Source organism: Pleurodeles waltl, chromosome 4_1 (assembly GCF_031143425.1).
Source record: "Pleurodeles waltl isolate 20211129_DDA chromosome 4_1, aPleWal1.hap1.20221129, whole genome shotgun sequence".
Taxonomy (NCBI): Eukaryota; Metazoa; Chordata; class Amphibia; order Caudata; family Salamandridae; genus Pleurodeles; species Pleurodeles waltl.
Window position 1 is genome coordinate 698,673,495 of NC_090442.1, and position 16,166 is coordinate 698,689,660.

The following is a 16,166-nucleotide window of genomic DNA, read 5'->3' on the forward strand; positions in this document are numbered from 1 at the left end:
ATTATTTATTCATTGTCCCGAAGACAATGTCGCCTGTACCAACTGCCAAGTAAATATGGTTTGCACCTGGGAGTAGTTTGTGTTTTAAGGGCCTTTTTAAAAAACAAACATTCCAGGCATCCAGGCATACTAGTCCTTTAGTAATATGCAGGGCCACTGGAATTATGTGGCAGAAAGGACCAAAATATGCGGCAGGGTTGACTAATTAATGTGACAAAAAAGTCCAGTTATGCATTTACAATGCCAAAGGCTCCAACTCAAGTAAATGCGAGACCTGTTGCATTGCAAATGCTTGTTCATTTGGCTGGCCTGCCCAATCCGAGATCAGGCTTTCCTCTTGATTCACGGTTCTTCTTCTCTCTTCCCAGACTTCCTGTGCCTCTTTCTGGCTCTTCTCCGTCTCTTCATTATTTTAGCCCTCACACTGCCACCAGACAAACCTTTACCTGAGGTGTCCTGCCCCCACTGCACCCCAACCTTCCCATCTCAAGCTATCCAGTCCTCCATCTTCTCCATTATTGTCTCCAGGTATAATCTATTGCCTAATAATAACAAAGTATCATGACGAAAGAAAATAGGAGACACATACAAAATCGTATATTGCTGTGTTTAATAACCTTTACCCCCATGGCCTTGCAAAAGCACAACATTTGTTGGTTAATCTCCGTCTGTGCTTTTTTTTATTGCAGCTGATCTCCATGCCCCTCTCCATGTCCTTTTGTGCAACAGCTGAGTCCAACAGAACTCTGTCCCCTCCCATCTTTCTATTAGAGAGCTTTAATCTTTCTTCATCATTTTTAGCACTTCCAACCCAGTTGATTGGACCAAGTCATTCTCCCCAGGTGTAACACCACCACGTCTGCCCTCAACTTCCACAATGTCGGTATCAACTGGTCCTATCTCACTACTGCTAAGCCATAATTACATAATACTACTTGGTCAAAATCTATTCCCAACCACTGTCTACAGAACTGCCTTTTTTACTATCAAATTAACATATAGCCAAATCTCTTTCTTCCAACCTTTATTTGTCCACTGCACCTACAATACAGCACAGCCATTAAAACCCCCCTTAAGTCCCCGTGATCCTTTACCTCACATATCCCACATGCAATTGCTCTTTCAACAACCCAATCGCTATAGCCAGCCCTCAGTTAAAACCACTTGGAACCCTTCCTTTGATGCTCCTATTTTGAACAAATTGGTCCCAAGCTCCCTCTCACTCCATCGTCCCAATGTCAGACACTTCCACAGTACTACTAACCACTGTCTGTTCATTACTTTGGGACTATCTGTATGACTTAAAGAGTGTCCCTGGCACCCTTTCTCTAAGACCCACAAATACCTCCACAATATTTACCAGGCAAATGGCTTCCTCCAAACCTTCTAAGTCAAACCATGTTCCCTTTTCACTTCATCATTTCCTAAACATTATCCCATTTACTGTCCTCACCATGTCATCCATCTGCAAGCCATCAAAACTCTTAGCCTCCATCAGCTCTGATGTCTGAAAGGGCCTGAAGAACAATACCTTAAGTTCGGCCCCAAACAGCACTCCTTTCAAGGCAGAGACACATGCAGATCTCACCTGTGCCTACAAAACCTCTCGAAATCTCTACTATAACTGGTTTCCACAATGCCCCTTGCATACCCCTCCCCCTCTCCAAACCATACTTCCAGTATTCTCTTACCAAGTTCAGTTGCCCAAATTTAACGCACCTCCAAAAACATTTTTCATAAAATGCAGCCCTCCTTTTTTTCCCTTAATAGTCACAGATTCCAGCTCTCTCTCAATCTGCCCCACCACAAAGATAATCATGTACCGCCTCCTCTCCTCCAAGCCGTGCTTTGAATTGTCCCTCCAACTTGCACCCAATCCCACAAACTCAGCGCACCCCAACCTGTAAGACTTCCTTGTTGACTCCAATAGAGACTTTCCCACTAGCTGCATAGCTCCCATAGTCTGACTTCCCAAAGGTCCCTGAGTACTGGCATGTTTCTCTTGTCTGCCTCAGGAACCAAACCACAGAACCTCATCCACTGTGACCGGTGTAACATGTCAGCCACCCCATTGTCCAAACCCTCAATGTGTCTCTGTCTAAACAGAATTTTCCACTTCAAGCATCAAGAAAAACTCTCACTTGTCATAATACATATCATTCCTCATTGTCATTCTGTGGATCACTTTCACCACTGACATGTTATTCATAAATATCATTCTTACGTCGTTTAACTTCTCCCCCCACAATCTCACTCCCATCACCGCCAGGAAAAAGTCTAAAAATACAATGCTATATCTTTTGTTCCTCCATGCCAGGGACTATTTCTCTGCACAACACTAACTTTTCCAGTGAAATCCAAACCACCTTTCTCCAGAAGTGTCAGAAACGATCTTCATTGTCCATCTCAATGGGTCATCCTGAGATCATAGTGCCACTCCATTTAATTTTTAGAGGAATTGCAGCCTCAACCACAAACCTTACATAACCCTTTCTGTCATACGCACCCTATGGTGCAGTTCCATAGTCTCCTCTTTGTGAAAACCAGCTGTCTCAAGAAAGCTGTGCCCCGAGCCACTGCCCTTCATGCAAAGTGTAGGTGTCCATGCAGCAGCTGAAGTTCTCACCTGGCATTTTTATTTTTTCCATTCACCTCCTTCAATAGTACTGTCAAGGTATTCAAGCTTGTCATCCACGGGTTAGTAGGGGTTGTGCATTTCCTGGATCTAAATTTGCTGTTATACTTAGTATGAACTTGCTTCTTCTGTCTCAATCTCCCCATCTTCTGTCACACAACCCCCTTGACACTGCCCTCCACTGCCGTGTGCCTGTCTGTATGCCAACACTTCCTTAGACCTGGGAGCAGCCTGGTGCTCTACCGTCCCTCTGGCTTTTCTCAAGTCATCACTCCCATTAGAAACATCCAAAAGTTTATTGTCCGCCCATCTACCCTCTGCCTGTTCCACGCTCCACACTCTTCCTCCCATTTTTCCGCACATTTTCTGGTCAGCTGCCTGTTACAGACTTGCTTCTGGTCTTGTGTGGGGGGTACTCGCACAAGTCTTCCTGCCTTATAGGACTGGGATCCTGGAGGGTAGCAGTCTCTCTCGGTTTTCTAGGTGTCGGTCTCAACAATCTGTTCCTGTTCTGCCTGCAGGCGGGTGTGAGAAGGTCCCTGACCCTGTAGCCCTACGATGGTCTGGCTGTTCTGCTCAGGCCCTACTGGTGCAGGGCTGTCCTGGGACCCCTTGGTCCCACACTCTATGCCGTCCTCTCTGGGGAATGCCCTTCTTCTGCAGTTGACTCCCTCTGTTGCCCTCCTCGTACCTCCACTGGCCTCCCATCTCTGGTCCTCCTCATGCTCTCAGGATGTGGCATGCTGATCATTGGGTTGCCCTAGTCACTATGGGCATCCAGAGAATTTTTTTCAGGGGGAGGGCATAATTTTAAGGTACTAGTGCAGGTAGCGTAACACTATGGTGTCCGTAGTATTTTGCTACACTGTGAGCCTGCACACCAGGCTAAATCTAAATCTGGGGGGGGCACGCACCCCTCCCTTGCACCTCCTTGGGGACGCCCATGCTAGTCACCCTCAATACCAACCCAGTGAGCACCCTCCCACAGGAGGTTGCTCCCTGGGGCTTGCTCACCTACATTTCTGCCCCATTTCTTCAGTGGCTGATGCATCTCTATAGCTGTCACTTGAGGCATCTTCTGCACATATGACCCCTGCACTCGTTTAGGCTGGTCAAACACTCTTCCATTCCCAGCAGTCTTTGATGGGGAGACCTCACTCTTCTTCCATCCTCTGGTGCTCTTGGACCGAGTGTGTGATCCCCTTCTCCAATTGCCCAAGGAGTGATGCACCCCACTTTGTGTGCCCTCAGGCTCCTTACATACTCCTCCTTGGGGGCGGGGGGCACAAGCCACTGACCCCTTCTGAGGCTGCCCTCTATGGCCTTGCTGCTGGTGTTCCTATTAATGGCTGGGCCTGAAAAACAGGCAACAACCTTCCAGCTGCCACAATAGGGCTAAAGTAGTCTTCCCGTGCTCCTGGGACTGTTGCATTATTACGTCTCTCCCCACCCTCCTTCCCAAATCTCCTGGGCATACAGAGTACTACCCAACCTCCACTAGGGCCCCACATTGGTAACCTGTAAGGTCTGGGTGTTCATAAGCTAACTGGGTATTCACGCCCTATGACGCCCACTCTAGAATGCAGTACATTGTACTCGCATGAAGAAGTACTTGTGTAAATAGATATATTACTTTTCTGAATCAGAAAGTGGTTTTGCAATTGTAAATCAGGGATTTATTAATATGACTTAAAGGAGGAAGTAGCCTTGATAACAGGGGCCTCATATGTTCTGGGTATTGTGCTCTGGAACATGCTTTTTTATCTTTACCCTTTTGCACTCCTTTATCACAGGAAGGGAAGCCTTTGACCTTCATCACAGCTGACTGGGTCCAGTAACCTGCAGCTGGTATTGTTATCAACTGAAATGAGATGTGCCCCGAAGCGTTTTGGGCGAGATGGTATAGGCCAAAGGAGTGTGGGCGGTTTGGGAGGCTTATAGTAGTGAGGGGTTAGATGTAGGATAAAAGGGGGTGGGTTTTGGGCTATGAGCCACCTTTTTAAGGTGTTATACATGGTGGCTGGTAGCGTAGGGACAGACAGGGGCAAAACCTTTTGAATGATAGAAGCGGTGAGAATAGAGGAGGTGTCAGTTGCGCTCGTCCTCTTGCGTGAGGCAGGGCGTGAAGATTTGCTGGCAGCCAGCGGGTGTGAAGGGCAAGAGGGGACGAGTTCCCGGCTCGCGAAGCATGTTTCAGAGTGCGTGGCAGTGGCGGTATTCCTTTGCTCACTGCCACGGCCCAAAGTACAAAAAGAAGGTGAAGCAGGGAGTACAAGAGCCTCAGTGAGGGCTTGGCACAATGTGAGGAGGGTGGGAGTGGTGCAGCTTCACTGATCGGGCATCCACGTGTGTGCACAGGGACAAGAAGGGATGGGGCAGAGTGAAGTTGGCACAGGCAGCAGGCGTGAGGCTCACAGCAGGCCTTGCAACCCAGGCAATGCAGGGCAAGGGCATAGGAGATCAGAGAGCAAGGCAGGAGGTGGACCTTATGGCAAGCGGAGCACCGTAGGGCCCATTGAGGGGCCAAGTGCCATGTCAGGACAGAGGGTGGATGGCTGCTGTGAAGAAGCTTGGGTGAAGAAGGGCACAATAATGGCTGCTGCCAAAAAGGACAGAGGCACAGTATCAGGGGAGGACACAAGAGAGACGTAGGAGACAGGGGGCACAATCTCATGCAGCGTCAAGTCAGGGTCCAGCCCAAGCGACGGTGGTGGCAATGTTAGAATGGAGTGAGGAATAGAATGGGGAGGGGGCACCTGGGGGCGAAATGGGGGCAGTTAGTCCGGGAGATGGAAGAGTGATTGTTTCAGGGAGACTGTTTTAAGCCCATGAGAGTTTATGGTAGGAGGTTACACAGTCAGGGGGATTCCCAGGCTAAAAAAGGCGGTTGTATGGGGTATGGCAAGGGAAACCACATGGAAGTGGTGAGAGGGGCATGTGAGGGAGTGGGCAGGAAGGTAGAGTGGGGTGAATTGTAGGGGTGGGGGAAGGGGCGTGTGTATGGTTGCTGGAACATAAATTGTAGGGGGCTCAGGAGCAGAAGAGACCCAGAACACTGGCCATCCTGGACTCAGGAGATTCTAGTGTGGCTCTCAGACTCTGAGAAGCGACAACATGGTCTCGGGCAGCTGGCCCTAATGTGGTAGTGGATGCCAATGGGCAGAGGTGGGGAATTTCTGGTGAGGCCTCTGGCACAACGAGAAGAGGACGGTCTGATGGGGTCTCTGTTACAGAGCAGGAAGGATGGTTTGGTGAGGCCACCTCTGGAGAATGCATGAAATTGGCATATTATGTTTGGTGGCATGTGGAGTTCATAGCTCACGTGGTACAGGGGGGACAGTGGCCAGTGTGCATTGAGCGGGAATGTTGAAGAGTTACTCTTGGGTTATGAGGAGGACGATTTGGTGGAAGTACAATTGGCAGAGAGGGATCCCAAAGGTTTGAGAGAGAGAAGTGGGCTGAAGGTCAAATGGTGGGGTGGGATTGCGGTTAAACAACCTTCAGCTAGTATGTTACAGGAGAGAGTGGTGGATGTGGCAGAAGCAACAAGCAGTGCTGCGGAGGAAAAGAGGATGGTGAGGCAGCAAGCTGTGGTGCAGGCACCAGCATCACGCACAAGTAAGAGGTAAAGCACAAAATTATCTTTAAAGCAAGGCTTGTCCCAGGCATAGATAATAACATTGCAAATGCTCCATCTCGTTCACAGTGGCAAAGGTTCCATGGGCTAGCTATGGGATCAAGTGGAGAAAATACTCCAATGCCACAAAACTATCGCAGATAGGAGTGACAAATGGTGCTAAGGTCACATAAAAGCAGGCCTGGACAGAGTTTCTGGCGTACGGGATACCTCGGTGTGGGATAGTAGAAGAGTGACAGGTCGGCGAGGATGTGGTACAGTTTATCATGGATTTGGTAGACATAGGTCATTCCAGGGTTACGATTTTGGGTAAGTTGGCAGGCATTGCATTTATAGGGAAACTGTGTTGGGGATACGCTCCTACAGCATGTGAGCTGGGCACGATGATATTGGAGGAGTGGGCCAGAGAAAGCAGTAATTGAGAAAATAAACATGTGCCCCTTGTGTGGTTGGTACTACAGAAGGTGTTGTGGGAATTGGCCTGGATGTGTTGTGATGCATGCAAAGCAGAGCTGTTCACGATGTTGAGGAGTTGGATGTTTTTCGGGGACACTTTGAATGGCCAAATTGTTGGGAGGAAGAGACAGCAGGGGAATAGTCTAGGAGAATGTGGATGTCACATTGGGGGAATGTTCCGTGCAGCAGGTATCCCCAGTAAAACTTTATTCAAAATTGAGCTGGGAATCAAGAAGGGCTCAGTGCAGTGTTTTTAGACATCAAGGTGGTTCATAAGTGATGGCTTTTCAATTGCTAGCAATACTTAGAAAGGCAGTAACGTACTTGGGTTTGCCACCGGCTGAGTTTGGTACTCATTATTTTCACGTAGGGGCGGCCATGGAGGAAGGCAGGGTGGATTGGTCTGGAGACAAGATTCTAGAGTTGGGCAGATGGTCTTAGAATTGTTACAAATGGTATGTGAGGGAGGCAGGGGAGGATGCTACAAGGAATGTTTTGACTAATTTAATGTGTGCTCTTTCTTGTAGGCTCTGTCCCAAGCCTGGAAAGAGAAGAACTATTGGCCTGGCTTGTGGGGCATTTTTTCATTAAATGGGCAGAGAAACAAGCTTGTAGAAGACATCATGGAGTTCATCTGGATTTTGATTTACAGATCGCTACAGTGCAATTGTTTAGAAAAGGGGGGATATGTTGGCTGTATTTACTGCCTTTACTGAATAGGTTGCAGGATGTCACACAGTTGCCCGGATGTGCTAGAGGTGCACTTAGAGAAGAATGACTTGGGACAGGTTAAAGGTCTGGTGCTATTAAAGGCAATGAAACAGGGAGGTCAAGGTGAACTAGGCTGGGACCTTCGTGAAGTTTTTTACTGGATGGCGGTCTGCCCAGAGGTTGGCATGATTCAGTTGGTTTATTGTTGTTAGGGGAAGCAGTTTAAAGGTGGGAGGGAGAGTATGTTTACAGTTGCTCAAGACAGGAACTTAAAGAGTGAAGGTAACAGTGGTTTAATTTACATTAGAAAACAGAATGTAGATACAAGTCAGGTTTAATGGTTGGGGTAAGGTTAAGGGAGGGATATTTAAAGGTGGGTAGGTAAAAAGGTAGATAGATTTTGATGTATTAGCGAGGTCAGTTAGTTTTGTGAAATAAAAGGTGCCTAGGGTTTTTTATATTGGTGATATACATGTTTCAATAAAGCAGCCTTTTATACACAATAATGTGTCAGTGGTCTGTGCTGTGCCCTCTTATCCAATAGGTTTTGTGTGCTTCCTGGGATTTTTGGGTGGGGTGGTACAGTCCCTTGTCTGGTACAGTAGGGAAAGGTAGGGAGGAAAAGCTTTTGAATATGCCCTCCCATCCCAGATGTTGGAGGTTGAAAGTTGGAAGGAACATTGGGCAGGATTTGCTGGAACAGGTGCACAGGGATGGAAAATATTAATGTAGTTTGGAAGCAGGTTCATGGGTGGTCTGCCCAGAGATATGCATGGTTCGATTGGTTTATTGCTGTTGGGGGGAGTAGTTTAAAGGAGGGAGAGAGGGAGTATATTTACAGTTGCTCAAGACAGGAACGTAAAGGTTTACGGTTATAGCAGGCTAAGGTATGTCACAAAACGGAAAAGCGATCATTCTATCAAAACCTATATACAGAGGAGGGGAATCAAACTGCCATTGATTCATATTTGGCAGACTGCCATTGGCCCTCTCTGCACCCCGATATAGCCCATGACCTGGAGGAACCCTTCTCACTGCCTGAACTTCGGAGAACCATCAAAGGGCTCCCACAGGGAAAAACTCCAGACCCGGATGGACTCTCCTCTGTTTTTCACTATTTGTTTCCCTCAGATGCGAAACCATCTTCTCAGGCTCTACAACTCATCCTCTCCAACAAACCAGACAAGGCCGGACACAACTTCCACAAGGGCATGAAAGCAGTCGCCAACTGGATGAGAGATAGCTGCCTTCAACTCAACACAAACAAGACTGAGGTACTCATCATGGGCCCCCAACCCAATGCATGGAGCGACTCCTGGTGGCCACCCACCCTCAGAAGCCCACCCCCGCCAGCCATGCCCGCAACCTCGGAATCATCCTGGACTCCGACCTCAGCATGAACCATCAGATCAACGCAGTCACCTCCACCTGCTTCCGCACCCCCCGTTTCCTATGCAAGACTTTCAAATGCATCCCCCTCAAGCATAGAAAGACCGTCATACACGCCCTCACCACCAGCAGACTGGACTACGGCAACGCACTCTATGTCGGAATCAACAAAAAACTCACCCGCAAATTGCAAAACATTCAGAACGACGCTGCCAGATTGATCCTGCCACATCTCACAACACCTATGCACAGTGCATTGGTTCCCTATTGAAAAAAAATCACTTTCAAAATCCTCACCTTCGCACACAAAGCCATCCACAACACCGGAGCTGCCTACCTTAACCAGCAACTCAACTTCCACGTACCCCCACAGGACCCTGCGCTCAGCCCAGCTCTCTCTCACAGAAGTACCCTGCATCAGGAAAACCAGAACAGGAGGACGCTCCTTCTCCTACCTCACCTCCCCCACCCGGAACACCCTGCCCATCCACATCAGACAAATCACCTCCTTCCTCAGCTTCACAAAGGAACTGAAGACATGGCTTTTCTAACCACCTCCAGTACATGCTAAACCCCACCCCTGCATCGCCCTGAGACCCTAACAGGTGTGTAGCTGCACTCTATAAACTCTGATTGATTGATTGATTGATTGATTAAACTCTTTCTCTCAAACCACCGGCCTCACGCCTGTGATGTCTGCTGCCGAGATTGTCCTCCTTCAGAAACTTGGTAGAGATCAAACTCTTTGTTCTTCCTTTCGCCCGTTAGCCCTCCTCAACACAGACGAAAAAATCTACATAAAAATGTTAGCCAACCGGCTTGTGGGGCTCCTGGTGAGCTTCATTAAACACAGACAGGGCTCTAACAACATTCATTGGCTTGTGCATCTAGTCATAAAGACACACAGACATGATATTCAAGCCCTCCTGCTATCCCTAGATGCCAAGAAGGCTTTCGATAGAGTGAGCTGGAAGTTCCTACAAGCGGTTTTGCACAAACTAGGGTTAGGACCCAACATGATAAATAAGATAATGGCTTCATATATGGTGCCAACAGCAACCATAAGTTCAAAGGACCAGTTGACACAGTCCTTCCCTATCACTCGAGGCACTGGGCAGGGATGTACCCTGTCCTCCTTACTGTTTGCCCTGGCCATTGAGCCCCTAGCCATCCATCTCCGGCAAAACACTGACATCACAGGTATCCCATTTGGTGGACAGGGCCACAAAGTCCTATTATTCGCTGATGATTTACTCCTTGCCTTGTCCAAACCTGATTCCTCTCTTCCTGCAGTGGTGCAGGCCCTACAGGCCTTTGAATGAGTATCAGGTTACAAGATCAAAACGTCCAAATCCCAGGCTTTCAACTTCACTGTCCCCCGGGACCATCTCCCACACCTCCAGACCCTTGCCCTTTTCCAGTGGGCCACACAATCCATCCAATATCTAGGCCTTACCAGCACCAGCACCCCTAATACATGGACGAAAGCCAATTGGCCCCATTGCTGCAGAGTAATCCTTGAAGTCATCTGATGGTGGCACTCTCTGCATATTTCCTGGCTAATACCTTCCAATGTGATTAAGATTAATATTATTACCTGACCCCTGTACTTGTTCCAGTCCCTACCCGCATCTATCCTAACGGAAGATATCAAGGCTTTACCAGGAGACTTACATATCTTTATTTGGAGGGGGAAGCGTCCTCGCATTTTCAGGGCCCTCCTCATGATCCCCAGACACTGGGGTGGCTTCTAGTGCCCCAACCTCAAAGATTATTACTGGACCACCCACATTTGCTTTATTTCAGAATGGGTGGTGAGAGAGAGCGAAAAACATTGGGTACATATGGATAGACCAGTAGTGTGTTGGCCCCGTTGGAACCTGGCCCGGCTTCCCAAATACTTACGCCCATGGAATGGGCATATCACCACTCTGACGTAAACAGTCTTGGAGGTGTGGTACAGACTTGCAATTCGAAGAAATCTCACCACCTTTCCTTCTCCAAACACACCCCTTGCACGCAATCCAGATTTCACACCTGCACTTCCCGGGGATTCCTTCCTGGCATGGGTTAAGGGTGAATGCAGAATATTGCAAGATCTCTTTCAAGGAGACACCATCAAATCTTTTGAGCAGTGCAAAACCGAGTTCCGACTCCCTGATGTCGCCAAACACCAATACTTAAAGTTACGACACTGGGCCCTGCACCCCTTCTCCCTCAATGCTTAGAAGCTACACACTCCCTCACATATTTCGAATCCCTTGTCTGCAATTTCGAGGGCACCCGCTGACTACTATCCAGGACTTATGCAGTACTACAACAATCATGTCTCTTGACTAGCCATTTATATCAACAGACGTGGGAATCAAGCTGTGCCCAAGACGTCCCGGGTAAACAGTGAGAAACCATATGGCACAATATTCCAAAGATTTACAGGAGCATCCCCCAGCCAGAGACGCCTACAAGATCATTGTCCAGTGGTTCTATACCCCAGCCTGTTTACACTCTATTTACCCAAACACATTGCCAGCTTGCTGGCATTGTGGTGAACAGAAGGGAGACTTTTAACACATCTGGTGGACATTCCAGCCCAGTACCAGCCGACTAAGGCACTGTTATCCTAAGTCTGCGCCCCCAGCACTCAATGCCATGACATATGCAGACTGGATCCTGACTCAACAGATGACTGGTGTAGCCAAACAGCTGATTGCACTGGCTTGGAAGTCCCTTATAGCCCCTCTGATTGCCTGCTGGAACGTGAAACTTTGGCACACCTTAGCACTGGAACTACTGACCCACAAACTGGCTAAGCCAGACAAGAAATTCACGAGCCTGTGGCAGCCCCTTATTGATTACATTTCTAGGCTTGAACATCTACGCACCGTCCTGACTGCGAACTCTCCATCTCTTTGACTAAGTGACGGAGCGAAAAGTAACCATTTACTATCCCTTTCCATTGGCTCAGTGGGTGTATGACACTCCTGCATTTGGGGCTGGGTCCCTGCCTCAATTACCCCCCCTCCCCCCACCTCCTTTCCGCACAGGACCTTCTTCTCTGCACTCTCTCCTAATAATTTGAGCCCCCAGTTCCACTTCCCATACCCAACACCCCTCATAGTCTCCAGTGTTAGCCCTGTTGTCCCCTCCACCAGACACCCCTGCCAGATTGTGGCGGTCCTTTGTCCTCCCCTCTGCCCCCCCCCATTCCCTACATTTTCATTGAGTTCTCTCACCTTCCTTATAAGCCTAGAGCAACCTCAGAGATGCCCTCATCCCCTTCCCTGGGTAGAGGACCCTCATAGGAGAGCAACTTCTCAGCGCCCTTCTCCTAATCTCTTAGGAAGGACATGTCAACACATGATATGTTTATGCCTTGCAGACTGCTTTCCATGTTTTAAGATGATCTTGTGGTTCACTGTGTTCAATGTCTCTCTGCTCAGCTATTCTTGCTCTGTTACTTTTTACACCTGCTTTGTCTGCAGTGGGAACCCTTGCAGTGGTTTCTGTTTAATATCATTGTAAAATTTCATGGAAAATCTAATAAAAGATTTTGAGTAAAAAAGCAAACAGAAAGGGCAGGTTGATAGGTTGGGGTAAGGTTCTGGGAGGGATATTTAGGGGTGGGTAGGTGCAAAGGTAGATGTAGCTTGATGTATTAGTGAGGTCGGTTAGTTTCGTAAGACACAACTAGGCTGGGGTTTTGTACATTTGTGAGGTGCGCAGGTCTCAATAAAGCAGCTTTTTTACACCATAAGATGTCGGTGGTCTGTGCTGTGCCCTCTCACCCAGTTTTCAACTAACCAGATTTGCACTTGTCCCTTGGATAGCGCACTGCTTAGACCCTAAGGCTATTTGCACTACACAAGAAGTTAATAAAATAAAAGCAATCACGGCGCTTTTTACTTCTGAAACTAATCGGTGAGATTACGTTGGCTTTACTTGAAATAAATGATGCAGCAAGGGCGGGGAGAAAGTCCCTTTATAATTAATTACATGGCCCTGTTATGTGTGTATCTGAAAGTGTGTTGGAAGTGCTACTGTTTGAAATGTGAGCAGGTAGGTTGGAGGGAGGGAGGGAGAGTGTGATCGGGGGCACTGTCGAGCGGTGTGACAGCCGATATCAGGTGGGAGTGAAGCTTGCAGCTGGATATTATCTTTGTTAGACACATGCGACCTTAGACCTGCAGTGCTGCAGCTGACTGAGTGTGAGCTCAAGAGACGAACAGGAGCTGCTGCCTGCTTTAAATGCCACGGGAGAAACGCGCCTTTTCATCTGCCCAGGGCTATTATTAACCCTGTTTACATAAGGGCTGCAGAGAAGAAAAAGTAGGAGGGGTCTCTGGGTATTATGTAAAGCAGTAAATATTTGCATTAGTGCAAACTGAACTCTTTCGACTGTCAGAAACGGCTGATAGATCGGTACACTTCCTTGTCAAAGTAAACTAGACATTGTGAAGAAAGCAAAGCTCACAGCTTTTTAAGCGGTCTTTGTTAGTAAATTGTCGCAAGTTAGATGAATTATCCAGGAGGTAAATGGTTTGTCAGGGAAATAAACATTTAATGGAAAGCAAACTAGATAAATCTCGGGAACAGCGAGGAATTACGGGTCCTGTGGAATATTTGTCAAAGACAAAAAACAGGACAGAGAAGGAACTAAATAGAAAAGAAAGAACGAAATGAACAGTGAAGCTTGTAAGGAAGGACTGGAGAGAGAGTAAATAAAAGGCAATATGAAAGGAGGAAGTGGAAAGGCAGGAGGGAGGGAAAGTTAAAACAAGGAGAGAGCGTAAGGGGGAAGGTGGAGGTAAAAACTAGAAACGGGGGAGGAGCAGGGGCGGTGAGGGCACGAAGGAAGGGTGGGAAAGGGAAAGAAGACCGATGGAAAGGTGATATGAAGCAGTCCTCTCAGTCCGCACCTTTCCAATTTCCTCGCATCCACAGCCCAAGGACTGACTGACGCTTTCCCGTTGCTCCACCGTTCCCAGCCCTGTCTCCTCCGACCCAGCCCAGGCCCGCGGCTCTCTTACCCCTCTCCAGCTGCACTCCTGCTCCGAGGCCTGACTCCCGCCCTACCCGCAAGGCCCGTGCTGCCTCGCCTGGTCTGCCATCGTGCCCACCCTTACAGCCATTGACTTCTACTGGACTAATAGGCGCCGCTGGCCAATTAGTAAAACCCCGCCCTGGCGAAGGCGCGGCGGTCCATCAGACGTCCGTACTGAGGTGAGGCCTGACTCAGGAGTATTTTTGAGCACCCTAAAGTGGGGCTCTGCCTCGGGTGGGCTTCGGGGGAGCGCCAGGGAAGTGAGCCTCACAGAGAGGATGACCATGCGAAGTCGCAGCTTTTAAGCAGGCGGGTCTAGGAGGCGGGATGAAGGCTGCTAGAACAGTGGAAAAGTGCAACTTGCCGTCTGTGGGGCGTAGCGGAGGGGTGGAAGGGTTGTTGGAAATGCATAGAAGAAAAAATGGCAGAACCGGGAGGAGACTCAGGCTGAAGGGGTCAGAGTGGTCCATGTTGACGGCGCGGGATGAAGTGATAAGGCACGCCACGGGAGGGTGTTAGTACGTGCCAAGACGTATGTGCCGGTGGGTGGCCAACGTCAGTCTGCCTCCAGCAGCGCTTGCATTGCACTATTCGTTTCCTTTGCACGGCTCCCGCCCTTCGGTGGAGGCACCAGAGTGCATTTCTGTAGCGCAATCCTACGTAGCTGTTTCAGAAGAGATTGTGCGTTCAGGCACAGGAATGTCTACTAAGCATCACAGTCAGCGACGCCATTTCAGAGGATTGAGGCTGGTTTCACTCACAAGGACCCTCTGCCAGAATGCCTTGGATCACAGGCTATGAGGATGGGATGTAGTACAAAGTTTAGAGTGTAGTGGGCAATAAGAGAGCTTTGGGGCAGGTAGGTACAGGTATGTGTCCAGGATATCACCTTTTGGTCACTTAAGGCCCGCCTGAGACCTGAAACAAACCCACCCGAGTTCACAGCAAGCACGTTGGCCTCTAAAACAAGCTTGTAACCGCAGTGACCCTGCCACACAGCTATGCACCGGTGGTGAGGTGAAAGGAGGCCCCAGCAAGTGGGAACAAGGCCTCTTAATCCGTGAGTACCGGGGCCAGGAGTACCTCGCCAAATATAAAAAGAACCCATTCACTGCGAAAACCGGCATCACGCCTACTACTCTTGGATTCTGGAGACTTGGACTTCCAAGACAGCAAGCACATATACAGGGAGTGCAGAATTATTAGGCAAATGAGTATTTTGACCACATCATCCTCTTTATGCATGTTGTCTTACTCCGAGCTGTATAGGCTCGAAAGCCTACTACCAATTAAGCATATTAGGTGATGTGCATCTCTGTAATGAGAAGGGGTGTGGTCTAATGACATCAACACCCTATATCAGGTGTGCATAATTATTAGGCAACTTCCTTTCCTTTGGCAAAATGGGTCAAAAGAAGGACTTGACAGGCTCAGAAAAGTAAAAAATAGTGAGATATCTTGCAGAGGGATGCAGCACTCTTAAAATTGCAAAGCTTCTGAAGCGTGATCATCGAACAATCAAGCGTTTCATTCAAAATAGTCAACAGGGTCGCAAGAAGCGTGTGGAAAAACCAAGGCGCAAAATAACTGCCCATGAACTGAGAAAAGTCAAGCGTGCAGCTGCCACGATGCCACTTGCCACCAGTTTGGCCATATTTCAGAGCTGCAACATCACTGGAGTGCCCAAAAGCACAAGGTGTGCAATACTCAGAGACATGGCCAAGGTAAGAAAGGCTGAAAGACGACCACCACTGAACAAGACACACAAGCTGAAACGTCAAGACTGGGCCAAGAAATATCTCAAGACTGATTTTTCTAAGGTTTTATGGACTGATGAAATGAGAGTGAGTCTTGATGGGCCAGATGGATGGGCCCGTGGCTGGATTGGTAAAGGGCAGAGAGCTCCAGTCCGACTCAGACGCCAGCAAGGTGGAGGTGGAGTACTGGTTTGGGCTGGTATCATCAAAGATGAGCTTGTGGGGCCTTTTCGGGTTGAGGATGGAGTCAAGCTCAACTCCCAGTCCTACTGCCAGTTCCTGGAAGACACCTTCTTCAAGCAGTGGTACAGGAAGAAGTCTGCATCCTTCAAGAAAAACATGATTTTCATGCAGGACAATGCTCCATCACACGCGTCCAAGTACTCCACAGCGTGGCTGGCAAGAAAGGGTATAAAAGAAGGAAATCTAATGACATGGCCTCCTTGTTCACCTGATCTGAACCCCATTGAGAACCTGTGGTCCATCATCAAATGTGAGATTTACAAGGAGGGAAAACAGTACACCTCTCTGAACAGTGTC

The 16,166-nt window shown here is 48.5% G+C and overlaps 1 protein-coding gene across 1 annotated transcript in view; it reads right to left on the reverse strand.

Moving 5' to 3' along the window:
- The window catches only part of GATA3 (GATA binding protein 3), a 60,585-nt gene extending 46,632 nt beyond the window's left edge, over positions 1 to 13,953 (reverse strand). Inside the window, exon 1 of the mRNA XM_069229252.1 lies at positions 13,856 to 13,953. The gene's annotated coding sequence lies outside the window, so the exon portion shown is untranslated. The remainder of the gene's footprint in view (positions 1 to 13,855) is intronic.
- Positions 13,954 to 16,166: the final 2,213 nt, after the last annotated feature.